Genomic DNA, 14473 nt, shown 5'->3' with positions numbered 1-14473 from the left:
AAATGGCCTTTCGGTGTTGTGTAAAGTGGTGTTAAATCGACTTTTAATGTTGAGTATAGCAGTGTAAAATCGGCTTTTAGTGTTGAGTATAGTGTTGTAAAATCGTCTTTTAGTGTTGAGTATAGCGATGTAAAATTGGTTTTTAGTGTTGAGTATAGCGGTGTTAAATCGGCTTTTAATGTTGAGTATAGTGTTGTAAAATCGTCTTTTAGTGTTGAGTATAGCAGTGTTAAATCGGCTTTTAATATTGAGTATAGTGTTGTAAAATCGTCTTTTAGTGTTGAGTATAGCAGTGTTAAATCGGCTTTTAATGTTGAGTATAGCGGTGTAAAATCGTCTTTTAGTGTTGAGTAGTGTTGTAAAATCGTCTTTTAATGTTGAGTATAGCAGTGTTAAATCGGCTTTTAGTGTTGAGTATAGCGGTGTAAAATCGCTTTTTAGTGTCAAGTATAGCGGTGTAAAATCGACCTTTAGTGTTGAGTATAGTAGTGTAAAATCTAATTTTAGTGTTAAGTATAGTGTCGCGAAATAAGTTTTGGTGTAAGGTATAGTGTCGTGAAATCGGCTTTTAGTATTAAGTATAGCGTCGTAAAATAATTTTTTTGTGTTAGATATAGTGTTGTAAAATCATCTTTTAGTGTTAAGAAAAGCATCGCAAAATCAGCTTTTAGTGTTAAGTAAAGTGTTGTAAAATCAGCTTATAGTGTCAAGTATAGCATTGTAAAATCATTTTTTAATGTTAGGTATAGTGTTATAAAATCGGCTTTTAGTGTTAGGAATAGCATCGCAAAATCAGCTTTTGGTGTTAGGTGTTGTAAAAATGACTTTTAGTTTTAATTATAGCGGTGTAAATTTGTTTTAGTGTTAAGTATAGCATTGCAAAATCGGCTTTTAGTGTTCAGTATAGCGTCATAAAATCATTTTTTAGTGTTAAGTGTAGTGTTGTAAAATCGTCTTTTAGTGTTAAGAATAGCATTGCAAAATCAGCTTTTAGTGTTAAGTATAGTGTTGTAAAATCGGCTTTTAGTGTTAAGTAAAAGGTTGTAAAACCGACTTGTAGTGTTAAGTATAGTGTTGTAAAATCGCCTTTTAGTATTAAGTATAGCGGTGTAAATATGTTTTTTAGTGTTAAGTATAGTGTTGTAAAATCGGCTTTGAATGTTAATTATAGCGTAGCAAAATTGTTTTTTAGTGTTAGGTATAGTGTTGTAAAATCATCTTTAAGTGTTAAGTATAGCATTGCGAAATCTGATTTTAGTGTTAAGTATAGAGTCATAAAATAATTTTTTGCGTTAGGTAAAGTGTTGTAAAATTGGCTTTTAGTGTTAAGTATATCGTTGGAAATAGGTTTTTAGTGTAAGGTGTAGTGTTGAAAAATCATCTTTTAGTGTTAAGTATAGCGTCACGAAATCGGATTTTAGTGTTAAGTATAGCGTCATAAAATCATTTTTTAGTGTTAGGTATAGTGTTGTAAAATTGGCTTTTAGTGTAAAGTATAGTGTCGCGAAATCAAATTTTAGTGTTAAGTATAGCGTCGTAAAATAATTTTTTAGTGTTAGGTATAGTGTTGTAAAATCGACTTTTAGTATTAAGTATAGCGGTGTAAATATGTTTTTTAGTGTTAACTATAGTGTCCTAAAATCGGCATTTAATGTTAAGTATAGCGTAGCAAAATTGTTTTTTAGGGTTAGGTAAAGTGTTGTAAAATCATCTTTAAGTGTTAATTATAGCATTGCGAAATCTGATTTTAGTGTTAAGTATAGAGTCATAAAATAATTTTTTGTGTTAGGTAAAGTGTTGTAAAATTGGCTTTTAGTGTTAAGTATATCGTTGTAAATAGGTTTTTAGTGTAAGGTATAGTGTTGAAAAATCATCTTTTAGTGTTAAGTATAGCGTCACGAAATCGGAATTTAGTGTTAAGTATAGCGTCATAAAATAATTTTTTAGTGTTAGGTATAGTGTTGTAAAATTGGCTTTTAGTGTTAAGTATAGCGTCACGAAATCGGATTTTAGTGTTAAGTATAGCGTCGTAAAATCATTTTTTAGTGTTAGGTATAGTGTTGTAAAATTGGCTTTTAGTGTTAAGTATAGCGTCACGAAATCGGATTTTAGTGTTAGGTATAGTGTTGTAAAATTGGCTTTTTAGTGTTAAGTATAGCATCGTAAAATATTTTTTTAGTGTTAGGTATAGTGTTGTAAAATTGGCTTTTAGTGTTAAGTAAAGTGTTGCATTAAAATAAAATGAATTATGAGAAACATAATTATTGGTTTAAATACTTTGTTGCGGTTTTCCAGGTTTAATCCAGGACCAGGCAGTTATATTAGGACATTTAAGTCGTTTTTTCAAACATTACAAAAAATGTGCATCTTGAGACAAAACAATGGCACTTATATATGTGAGTTAAGATATGTCAGGCCAAGATGCTTTTAAATAAAGGTAGCTCAAACATGCATTATAGTCTGGGATTTGGATAAGCCCTATACATGAAACCACCTCATCATCATGTAGTTGTTATTTTAACATGTGCTATCTGCATCAGTAGAATCACATAATTTTAATCTTTCATACTATGTAACATGATCAGTGTAACAGACTTAGATTTGATTAATGACCTACAAATAATAGACAAATTTACATCTGACCTGGTTAGAAACATTTAAAATCCTAAATCAGTCTATTTATTATCTTAATCAACCACCAGGTCTGTGCTTTGTGAAGTCGTGTCTGATTTTTCCACAGGATTTGAGTGCTCTCTTGTGGCATTAACAGAAATTGAGCCCTCTCGACATGCAGCAGGGCCTCTATAGTAGCAGCCCTCTGTCATACTGTCATAACGAAAGTATCAAAGCCTGTAAAAAAAATCAGGCAGACACATTAGACAGATATATTTTCATTATGCCTATTCATAGACTGAAAAGGGGCATGAATAAATGCACAAAGGCAACGACGAGAAAACAATCTCTCTGGGTGCCAATCAAGCTCTTTCTTCTAGCATCTCCAATTCAAGAGCCGCCCGTTCCACTCTCTGCATGAAGAGACCTAGCTGTTCTCCTCCAAATTGACACAGCACCTCTCTCACAATTTGAACAATAATCAAGTGTTTTGTATGCTCTATGCCGCTCTGCCAGGGTCCGCATCCCTCCCCTCCATGTGTCTCTAGTACTCCTCAACAAGATATTTTTCTCTCTCTTTCTTTTAGTGATAGCCGACTTTATCTGTCTTTTTCCTATTACCTGCTTCTGTTTTTCCCACATTGCATTTTCAGTAATCTTTGCTTATCTGTGTATCATGCGTCTGCGTTATCACGCCATCTTCTTTTGGCATTCTGCCTCTCTTTAGCAGTCATTGCATCCACTTGCAATCTCTCTCACCTTCTAATCTTACTTTCATCTCCAGTCATTAGTACAGCTCATTTATCTCTCTCCATTTTATTGTTTTTCACCATGCAGCATCAACTCTTATTGCCATTATGGAGAGATTCAGCAGGTAAATAAAAAAAAATGCTGAGCGGACCTGGCATTAAGCATTTGTGGTGGTGGTGGTGGATGGGTTTTATAAATTACACATGTAAAAATATGGACAAACTGCACGGCATCGTAAACAGATCATTAAATACATTATTAAATATTAAATATTTTATTTCGCCAAATAGGACCCTCCTGCTGATTCAACACTGATTGTAATCACAGAAATAACAGTGGGGTATGGCAGGGCTAAATGCCCTCTTTAAGAAAAATAGGATCTTGCTTATCTCACTATATGGAAAGAAATTATAATTATTTTTCATGAGTTTGCAAGGCCATTCAGTTAATGGTACAGTAAATGAACATGCTGTCTTCGAGCTCAGAGCTGAAATCCCGCCATAATGAAATTGCACAGAGAAGGAAAAGAGCAGAGATGGAGGAGATTAGAATGAGAAGCAGATTTAGCAAATGCTGTTATCCAAAACGATTTACAAAGATTGTATCCGCTTATACTGTATATGCTCATAATGATGATTGACAGGCCTGAATGTTTAGGCTCTTCTTGAACTTACATTTCAAATGTACTTAATTTAAAGGTGCAGTGTGTAGATTTTAGCGGCATTTAGCATTGAGGTTGCGAATTGCAACCAACGGTTCAGTTCACCGTTCACCCCTCCCTTTCGAAACAAATAGAGTACCTACGGTAGCCACTACAGGACAAAAATTTGATCATCAGAGATGCACCCTATAGATCATTTTGTCCATTTAGGGCTACTGTAGACACATGGCGGCATAAAATTTCCATGTAATGAGACCCATGGTGTTTGTAGATGAGGTAATAAAACAACACTTGATTATGTAAGGTATTAACATACCACTGTAAATATATTTATGTATATTATATTGCATTTCTGTCAAGAGATCCTCCTAAAATGTACACAGTGCACCTTTAAAATAATGTTAATATAAAGGCAATGAGAGACCTGCTTTGGTTAAAAGTCCCACTAGCAAGGAGCTAAATAGCATCTAAAAGGTCACGTTCTTTCTGATCCCATTTTTTAAACCATAGTTAGTGTGTAATGTTGCTATAAGAGCATATATAATAGCTGTAAAATGATTAAGCTCAAAGTTCACTGCCAGGCGATTAATTTTCTTTAACAAAATTCGCCTTTCAAAGCCTACAGTGAACGGTCGGTTTGGACTACAGCCCTCTACTTCCTGCTTTAATGACATCAGTTTTTGACTAAACTCCGCCCACAGGAATACGTCAGTCGCCAGCTAAGCTAATGGCAAACTAAGCTGCTATCGGATCACAACACACTAAACAAACTAGACAATCAGAACTCGATACGTATTTCTGAAGGAGGGACAAGGAAGACATCAGCCTGTTTTTAGGACAGTGAAAACAGCGCTATACAGATAAGTAAATTGTGTGAAAAATACCACGTTTTTTTACACGTGAAACATCATCACGTTATATTGCGCACTATAAACACTTTCAATGATTCAAAAACACAGAAAGAACGGGACCTTTAAAGGAAATAGTGTATAGAGAAGCAATAGTGAGGGTTTGCAAATTTTGGATATAGCAGGATAACCTAGCAGGATATGAGATTTTTAAAAACCCACTTTGGCAATGGTTTGATGCACCCAAGAGAAAATGTTTTGGTCAGAAGTTGCTCTTTCATAGTTAAGGAAATCTGATAAAGTTTTCGGTTGTGTTTCATTTAAGTATAAGCTTGGTCAACTTTGGTTTATAGGTGAAATTAAAATAGAAATAAGACAATAGTTTTTTTTTATTAAATTGTATAGGTCAGATAATCTGGATTTGAGTAAATTTGATCGGAAATGTGCAGGTTCACATAATTTTAGATTGCAGACTTCTACAGGCAAATCTGAACTCAGTTTGTGACATTGTTGAGATATCTCTTGAAACTCTAATAGAGGTATTTGTCCGATTTCTGAGTCTTTTCTCAGGAGAAATATCTGAGACACAGGAGACGTAAACAAAGGTTTCTGTTTGTTCTCCGTTTAAAAGTGCAGTGTGTATCCGCAGGTCCCCTTACATGGAAGTCGCCATTTTGCGCCACCATGTTTCTACAGTAGCCCTAAATGGACAAACTGCTCTACAGAGCATGTTTTGTCACTACTGTCTTTTGTCTTTAGCCCGGAATACACTGCACGATTTTTGCCCTCCTATAAGATCATTACCTTATCACACTGTGCGACATGTATCGTTTAAACTCGGGTACGAGAGGCATGTAGACTGTACAATGATGACATGGAAGCTTTGGCGGCAGCGTCACACGTTGCGCAACGTCACCAGTATGCGCTTGTGGTAAAGGACGCAGGTCGTAGCAGCAAACACACTGTGCGGTGATCATGCCGAATTTCTGACACTGTCAGAAAACTATCGTAGGCTATCTTTGGACGCAAACCGGGAAAATGGCCGTCTTTAAACCTCTCTCATTGTACGACATAGGACCACTGATGAAGAGCCACGATGACAGAAATCGCGACGATTGTTTCACGATGGCAATCTTTCATCTGGGACAGCCAATAATCGTGCAGTGTATCCCGGGCTTTAGACAACAACATGTTTGACCTGTGGCGGATATCGTAGGTGCATTACGGTGAACTGAGCCGTTGGTTGCCATTCACAATCTGCTAGATGCTGCTAAAATCTACACACTGCACCTTTAATCTCATTGATGTCTTTAAGAAATAGCCTAATAGAGATATTTAAGGAGCAGTGAATTATATATGAGGTTATCGTAATTGAACGGACATCCTGTAAGTTTAAAAAATATTAATTGTTATCGATACCAAACACAGAAAACTCCAGGTTCTGAAATGTGCCTATCTGTGACGCAGTTGATCATTTAAACACTGCCTCCACGTAACGTATGGGTCATTTTTACAGAAAAGGTGGAATTCAGGTGATGGAAATCTGCTTAAATGAACTTCTTTCAACATAGCCAAAACTTCTTTAATAGCATTAATTAAATTGTCAAATCTATGAATCCACAAAACGGGGAGCTTAATCTATTTAACTTTTTAATACATTTTAATAAAGAATCCATGAGTCATTTATTTGTCATTGGTGTTACCTGTGATTTAAACAACATTAATGTTGATACTAAATATTTTTTCCCATAACAGCTTGTGTATTTAGTTAAATGTTGAGTAGAGGAATAACAGCAAGAAAAATAATTGATTATTAATATTTGTTTAATTAAATTCTTTCTTTACCAAGCATTGTATGAAATTATTTGATTCTCAGTTTGACTTTTCTCTTTAAAACCAACAAAAATAAAAATATTCAACCAAAAAGGCTTTGATGCAAAAACTGAAATATCAACAATGTCTTACATCCCATATCAACAACAAAATATTACTAGAAAGTACAAGAAAATACATTCATAACACCAAAACTTGGTTTAACACCAATGACATAATGTAACACCAATGACAAAATTAGAATATAATAATAGATAATGAATATGATAAAACTTAAAAAATGTTCCATCTTGTTTTGTTTTTATGCTTTTATGTTGGTCAGTTAAAGGAATAGTGCTTAGGAAGTACTCATTAGAGAAGTAACACCAATGACAATTTACAGAAAAAAACTAATATTTTAACAAAATGACTGCCATTAGCCATGTGCCATTTCATCAGAGATATAACAATCACATACTTATTCAGTATAATGTATTTTTATGTAAAGATCTTAACACTCCCAGCTATAAAAAGAGTAACACTAATGACATCCAAAAAAATCTTATCTCGAAATTCTTAGATATATCATGATATTTTAGACAAATAAGGTAAGACATCTCACAAACCTTTTGCCTTCCCCCACTGCACTTCTTCCACTGACCTCTTGACCCATGAAAAACTTCAAAGAGCTGATGCATTGTTTCAAAATAAAAGTGCTTTGGGTAGGGTAACCCCAATGACATACATTTGGTGGACAAATCTTTATTTGATATTACTCATATTAATAGTGTATTTTTACCATTTCAGTGTTGTAGTGAATTCATACAGAGTTAAAGGTAAATGTAAAATAGATTTGTTTTATAAAAAACATGGTTTTAAATAATAAGTACACAGTTCAACTTCCATGTATGATCAAAGGGACAGGGCAATTTTCAGGACCAGACATTTAAAAAAAAAAGAAAATTAAATAAATATACTCTCTCATCATTTTAAGGACAGTCTATATTTATTAAATATATATAATTATGGGATTATTGAGTGAAATAAAATGATTAAGGGGTCTGCAAAAGTAAGGGACAAGCATTTCGACCTTTTTTGTAGAATGACCCAGATACAGTGTTATCATACCTGTTATCATGGCATAATTGTTGTTCAGTATGTAACACATATGTTACATTCATCCCAACAAGACATCTCTCTCTTTAGACACTCAGAAACACTTGTGATGTCTACCAGCTTTGACAGCAATCATGTCAAAGTGCCTTTATCTGTGTAGACTCACATCGCTTCTGTATTCAACAACAAGCGTTCTTCACTTATTTTCCAGGGACATTTAATGACTTTGTGGATAAGAAAGGTTAATGAATATCACACTCCAAATAAGAAGAATGGAGTTTAAGCCACAGATAATGGCATGACCTCTCAAGCTAGAGCTTTAAAAGACTTTCTGTGACTCGTTGGCTGTTTCTAGGGGATGAGGTCTTTATTTCCCTTCATCCTTCCAATGACAAGATGTCTTGTGATCTATAGAGAGTGATTGACACTGGATGGCAAAGGGCTAAAGATCCAATTCAGCTATGTGTCTGCTGAATACATTTTTCTGGGATTAGGAGTGAGTCTGTCATTTCCATTTGTTCAGAGTAACACATGTATATTTTTGAAAAATGTGCCTTTTGGCTTTTAATGGTGCTTGCTTTTTGGGGTCAGTCATACAAATTTCTATAAATAGTTTTTTGTGTCTGTTGCACGACTTTCTTTTTCGTGGCATTTTATTTATTGTTTTCCCATAGTTTTTTCCTATTTTCTTACTATTGTCACTTGGGGTTAGAATTCCTTTCTGTTACATTTTTAGACATCCAAACCTCAACTCTTACCCCAACTCCACGCAAGAGTTTTAAAAGCGGAAGAAAAACATGTAGAAACCAATACATAAAACTACATCCTAACCCGAAACCCAAATTTAACCCCAACCCCAAGCGACAATGATTTAAAAATAGGGAAAAAAATAGAAAACAATCCATAAAATGACACGAAAAAGAAAGTCGTGCCATGGACACAAAAAATATTTATAGAAATTTGTTGGCAAGACATTCGTGCTCAAGGCACAAAAAAATATGAATTTCGTGCCATGGACACGAATAAATTAATCACTTTTTTGTGACTATAACATGACTTTCTGTGAGTTCATGTTGCATAAAATATGTGCGAATTGCCATGAGATTGCGTTGACAATATATATTTTAAAAACTATGCATTGTCCTAGTATCCACATCATCCCAGTAATCAATAGCTGCCATTTCACCATCTAGGTTAATTATAGACTCGATATAGGCCGACTATGAGTGACCCACTTGTACCCAAAATAAACTTGAATTTGGTTACACATTGTTTTTGCTATAATATATTCAGCATTACAAGGTGTTTGGTTTTAATTAATTAATTTATTTTATTTCATTTATTTTTGAGCTATGGTTGATGCGCCGGTAGGTCCAAAATGCAACCGTGATTACGAGTCATCCAAAAATACTTTTAATGATATTCGAGTCGCGGTCGGTTGGGTCGTCTGAAATTAAAGGGACAATAAGTAGGATTTTTCCCAATATAGTGGTGGAATTGTATTTTGCATTCAAACAAACAGTGCTTACTAGCTCCTCCCCTTACCAAATGCGTGTTGCAACTACGGTAGCCGTTATGTAATCACTGATCCCCTTGTCCGTTTCAGCTGGTTCACGTGCTCTGAACGAAAACATGTTGTGGAAACGCGTTGGTAGGTTAGTGCTTTTTGTCCCTCCCTGCTATTATAGTTTATCAATACGTCGGAACGACATGGAAGCCTCCTTGGACTTACTCGTTCAATGTAAGTAAAGAGAAGAAATTCTAAGCTTACAAAGAAAAGTCAGATCACTGGCAGAGGTCATTTGACCCTAATGAGGACATATTTATGAATAAAGACATTGATTTTGATTAATAAAACACTACTTACAGTCCCTTTAAAAAGCTAATTAAATATTTAAAAAAATTACTACATTTAAAAAATGTGGGCCAGGAAGCGGGTCGGGTACTATATATATATATAGTGGTCTCAGTTGCGGGCAGGTTAGTTGAAAACGTTGGTCGGGTGGGGGTTGTTTATACATTGACCCGCACGTCGCTGTTAGACGTCTATTAAAGTCGCCATGAAACGAAAGTACTGATTGTCTTATTTTCCCCGTGCTGACGTATATCCAAGTGAAATGGCTTCTGAAATGAAATAAGGCATGGCTGGACTTGAATTTGGGTTGTGTTGCTAATCGCTAATCACTGCAATCTTTTCCCAGACCCCGCCCACCTGCCATACATATGACCGGAAGTAAAGAGAGATGAGGCTTGTTCGACTTTATGCGGCGCCGCAAGAACCGACAGCCGGATGACGCCAAAGTACCACGAGAATGATTCAATTAATCACATTTCGTCTCGCTCTCGCGATTCTTTGACGTCATCCGGCTGTCGATTCTTGCGGCGCCGCATGAAGTCGAACAAGCCTATGGTTTTGTGGAGGGGGGGAGGAGATTTGCGTTTTTGTTTAAAGATTATAAGGGCAAATTCATTTTTTTTTTCACTGACAGCCCAAGCCTTTTTTCAGTCTAGATAGTCATACTGTTTAGACAGCTGTTAGACGTCTTTAAAACGTGAAATTGCTTGCTAGGCTCTTTTAAAGTAAATAGCAACACACCACAAAACCAACACTTAGATTCTTGATTTGAATCAAATTTTCATGTACATTATGTATTTCATATTTTAAAGGTCCAGTGTGTACATTTTTAGTGCCATCACCCCTCCCTTTTGAAATACATAGTGAAGCTACGGTAGCTCCCACAGGACAAACGCATCATAGTGACAAAACGTGACATTGTTTGTCCATTTAGGGATACTGATAATATAGTTATGCATATTATATTGCATTTCTGTCAATAGCTCCTTCTTAAAGGAACAGTATGTAGGATTGTGGCCAACACTGGTATTGCAATCACAAAACTTGTGGCTAAAACTGGTACTGCAATCACACAACTGGTGGCCAATACACAAAATGACAACATAAACATCAGTTAAGGGCTGCAACTCCACTTTTTAAATAACAATATCCTCGCCAGACCAATGTTGTCAGTGAAATAAGTATTTGAAATGAAAATAATTTCTTAATGTCTAGTGACATATCAGGGCAATTTTATGATTCATTGATATACATTTCTTACATACTGTTCCTTTAAAGTTACACTATGCACTTTTAAATATGTATCTGTACATACGTGTTTCAATACTCTCAATCAGCATCAAATTTAAATGCATATGCATGCATGGCACTCAAAAAACACCCATCACAAGAAGGTAAAGGTCACCCAAGAGTGACGTCTGGAGACATCTTGACTGGAAATAAAGGAGCAACCGTAGGGTTAATGGAACAGAATAGCACATTATTTGTCATGAGTCAAAGACATGGACAGGTATAAGGAAAATGCACAGTGTGTAAACTCTCAAGAGCAATATTGATTTACGTTGAGAAGAAAAATGGGAATGGCGATGGGTGTGGTGGCAGGAGAGAATAATAAATAAAAGATTAAATGTCCCGACATTGGGTTGGACACAAATCAATGGAAATAATAATGTTACAATGCACATTTTCATTAGCCTGAGGGCGGCCCGCATGCCTAACGCATCATTCAAAGTGAACAGGTCCGTTCCTGCTTTACCTTGTTTTCTTTTTGAATATATTATGACACACTTCAGTACGGAAGACAAAATGCTGCGTTGTCTCCTTGCAAAGGCAGGGCCATGTAAATGAATAATGATGCATCCTGTTTTAACCTTTGAATGAGCAATGGCGAAACAAATTTCGTCTGCTCTCACGTTTTTTCGTCTCCATATTGTTATAAGGCCATTTTCTTGCTTTAATCATTCCGCTTCATTGTCATTTAATTTGTTTTTAATTGTGAACAAGCCATCACTGGCTGATGAGTCATTCAATTAGTTTTGTCTCAGTCTGTCCTTTGGGAACCGTGTTTTACTCCCTAATTGAGTTGGCGAAGAGTACTGGGAGACATCCGAGCTGAAAGCGAGCAAGTGAACCGAGACCTCCAAACCAAATCAATTATTTGCCTCTTGAAAGTTTCTCTCCACATGTTTTCTTTTTTTTATTATAAAAAGTCAAGTATAGCTCTGCTTTGAGGAAACACAATGTTGATGTCAGATGTCTGCATGCTTCCAATGAAGAATTTGTATGGGTAAGTGTGCAATATAGGTATTTTCCACTTGCTATATAATGTATTTTGTTCTCATAAGTAAATAAAAAAGATAATGCTAAAACTGTGTCATTATTTACTCAACCTCATGTCGTTTGAACACCAAGGGCCCTATTTTAACGATCTGAAATGCAAGTGCGAAGCACACGCGCAAGTGAGTTTGTGGGCGGATCTTGGGCGCTGTTGCTATTTTCCCGGCGGGAGAAATAACTCTTGCGCCGGGCGCAAATCAATAAGGGGTTGGTCTGAAGTAGGTTCATTATTCATAGGTGTGGTTTGGGCGTAACGTCAAATAAACCAATCAGAACGCTATCCAACATTCCCTTTAAACGCAAGGGCGCAAGTTCCATGGCGGGTTGCTATTATTATGATGGATTTACCAGGCGCACGCCAGGAGCGGTTTACAGCCGAGGAGACCGACGTTCTTGTAAGAGCAGTCAAAGACAGAGAAGTTGTTTTGTGTGGGGATAGGAGGAACCCCCCCAAATCAGCGTTGGTTAAACAGGCGTGAGAGGAAATAGCCACAGTCTCATCAGCTGGCATCCCCATCGTTGTGCCAAGCGCTACAATGATGTCAGGAGACGGGGGAATCACTTAACTTGCCAGCATAAATCGGGCACGCCGTGTAACGGGAGTTGGATCTGCCTCCACACATGACCTGACGCCAGCAGAGGACATCGCTGCGTCCACCCTCACCGCTGAAAGGGTTTGGGGGCTTTGAAATCGGACCCAAAAAACGCAAGCAAGGTCCAACCCCAAAGTACACTTACAAATCAAGTTCATATACATTAAGGTTTCTTATGAAAACATTTTAATTATTATTTACATAAAATAAACATAATACAGCCACACAACAAACTTATGAAAATATTTTAATCGTTATTTACATGAGAATTTTTTAACGCAGCCACACAATAATTAAAAACTATCACCACAATGCTCACCACTATGATTCCCCTTATCTCGTGTATTAATATTTTTTATTGTAACAATTTATGATTTGCAAAAATAACTGTTGCATCTGTGTAGATTAGATGCAAAGTGTATGCGCGTTGTGCACGCTATACATTATGGTCAAGCATGCGCCCTTAAAATAGCATAATGAACAACGCGCAACGCGCCACTGACTTTAAACATTTTTTTCCTGGTTGTTTTTTGAAACTGCAAAACAGCATCAGGGATGGTTTGCGCCGGAACACGCCTCTTTTTTTGCGCTGAACCACCCAGGGAGCGCAAGTTCATTCCCTAGTTTGCCAACGTGCGTCTGTGGAGGGAAAAACCCGCTGTGCGCCGGTGCAAAATACGAATGATACATGCGTCACTGACAAAGTCAATTGCGCTGGGTGCAAGATAGGGCCCCAAATGTCTCTCTTTGTAGGGACCCAAATGCAGATTTTATATATATATATATATATATTAATAACAACCATTTTAAATAACAACAAAAAGTAGAGGAGTAAATATCTTCAGGACACTTAAAATACATGTCAAAAAATCTAGTGACAATATTTATTTAACACTTTGGGTCTTTTTAAAGCTTCAAGAGTTTTCTTGGTTACCATGGTAGTGGATGGTGACTGCCTCGGTCATCATCCGCTTCCATAGTAACCAGAAAACCCAAAACAACTCTTTATATATATATATATATATATATATATATATATATATATATATATATATATATATATATATATCTGTGAAATGACAAAGTAGGAGTAAATAATGATTAAGTGCTTAACCTTTAAGATTGAGAGGTCTACATTTATGCATTTGCAAAACACTTTCATGCAAAGCACCTTACAGTGCATTTAGGGATACGTTGTATCAGTCCATGAATAAAATTGAAGATAAAGGGGATGTTTCTACTGACCCAGATTGTGTAATATATTTGACCTTAGAGTTAACCCAGACTCCCATGTCTGGATCGAATGCTAATGATTCAGAAATGCTCATTTGGCTTCTAATAGTTCACATAAGACTCATGTAACCAATGATGTTATATTTACATGCATATCTGAATAATGAATATATCATGCTCTAGATATGAATGTGAAGTTGTATTTAAAGATGCTAAATGCACAATCTGTCATTCCTTGTTTTCTGTAAAGGTATGTAAATTTAGCGATAATATAACCCTGGGCGAGATGAAATATTTTAATTTTCAAAACACAGTCAAATCACAAAGGGGTAGACGAATTAAAGCTGTGCAATACTTTGAATAAATGCTATTCTGACTGTATTGATATGCTCATTTTAAAAATAACTCTGAATTTTGGACAGCTGTTGATATTTCAGTATATGCGAGTGGGGATATAATTAAAGGTATAGTTCACCCAAAAATGAAAATTCTGTCATTTACTCACTCTCATGTTGTTACAAACCTGTCTGAATTTCTTTGTTCTGATGAGCACAAAGGAAGACATTTTGAGAAATGTTTGTAACCAAACCATTCACTGATCCCATTTACTTCCATAGTATTTTTTATTCCTATTATGGGGTCCACGAGCGGTTCG

This window comes from Paramisgurnus dabryanus, chromosome 5 (genome assembly GCF_030506205.2).
Source record: "Paramisgurnus dabryanus chromosome 5, PD_genome_1.1, whole genome shotgun sequence".
Lineage (NCBI taxonomy): Eukaryota > Metazoa > Chordata > Actinopteri > Cypriniformes > Cobitidae > Paramisgurnus > Paramisgurnus dabryanus.
Note: the sequence above shows the minus strand (reverse complement) of the source record.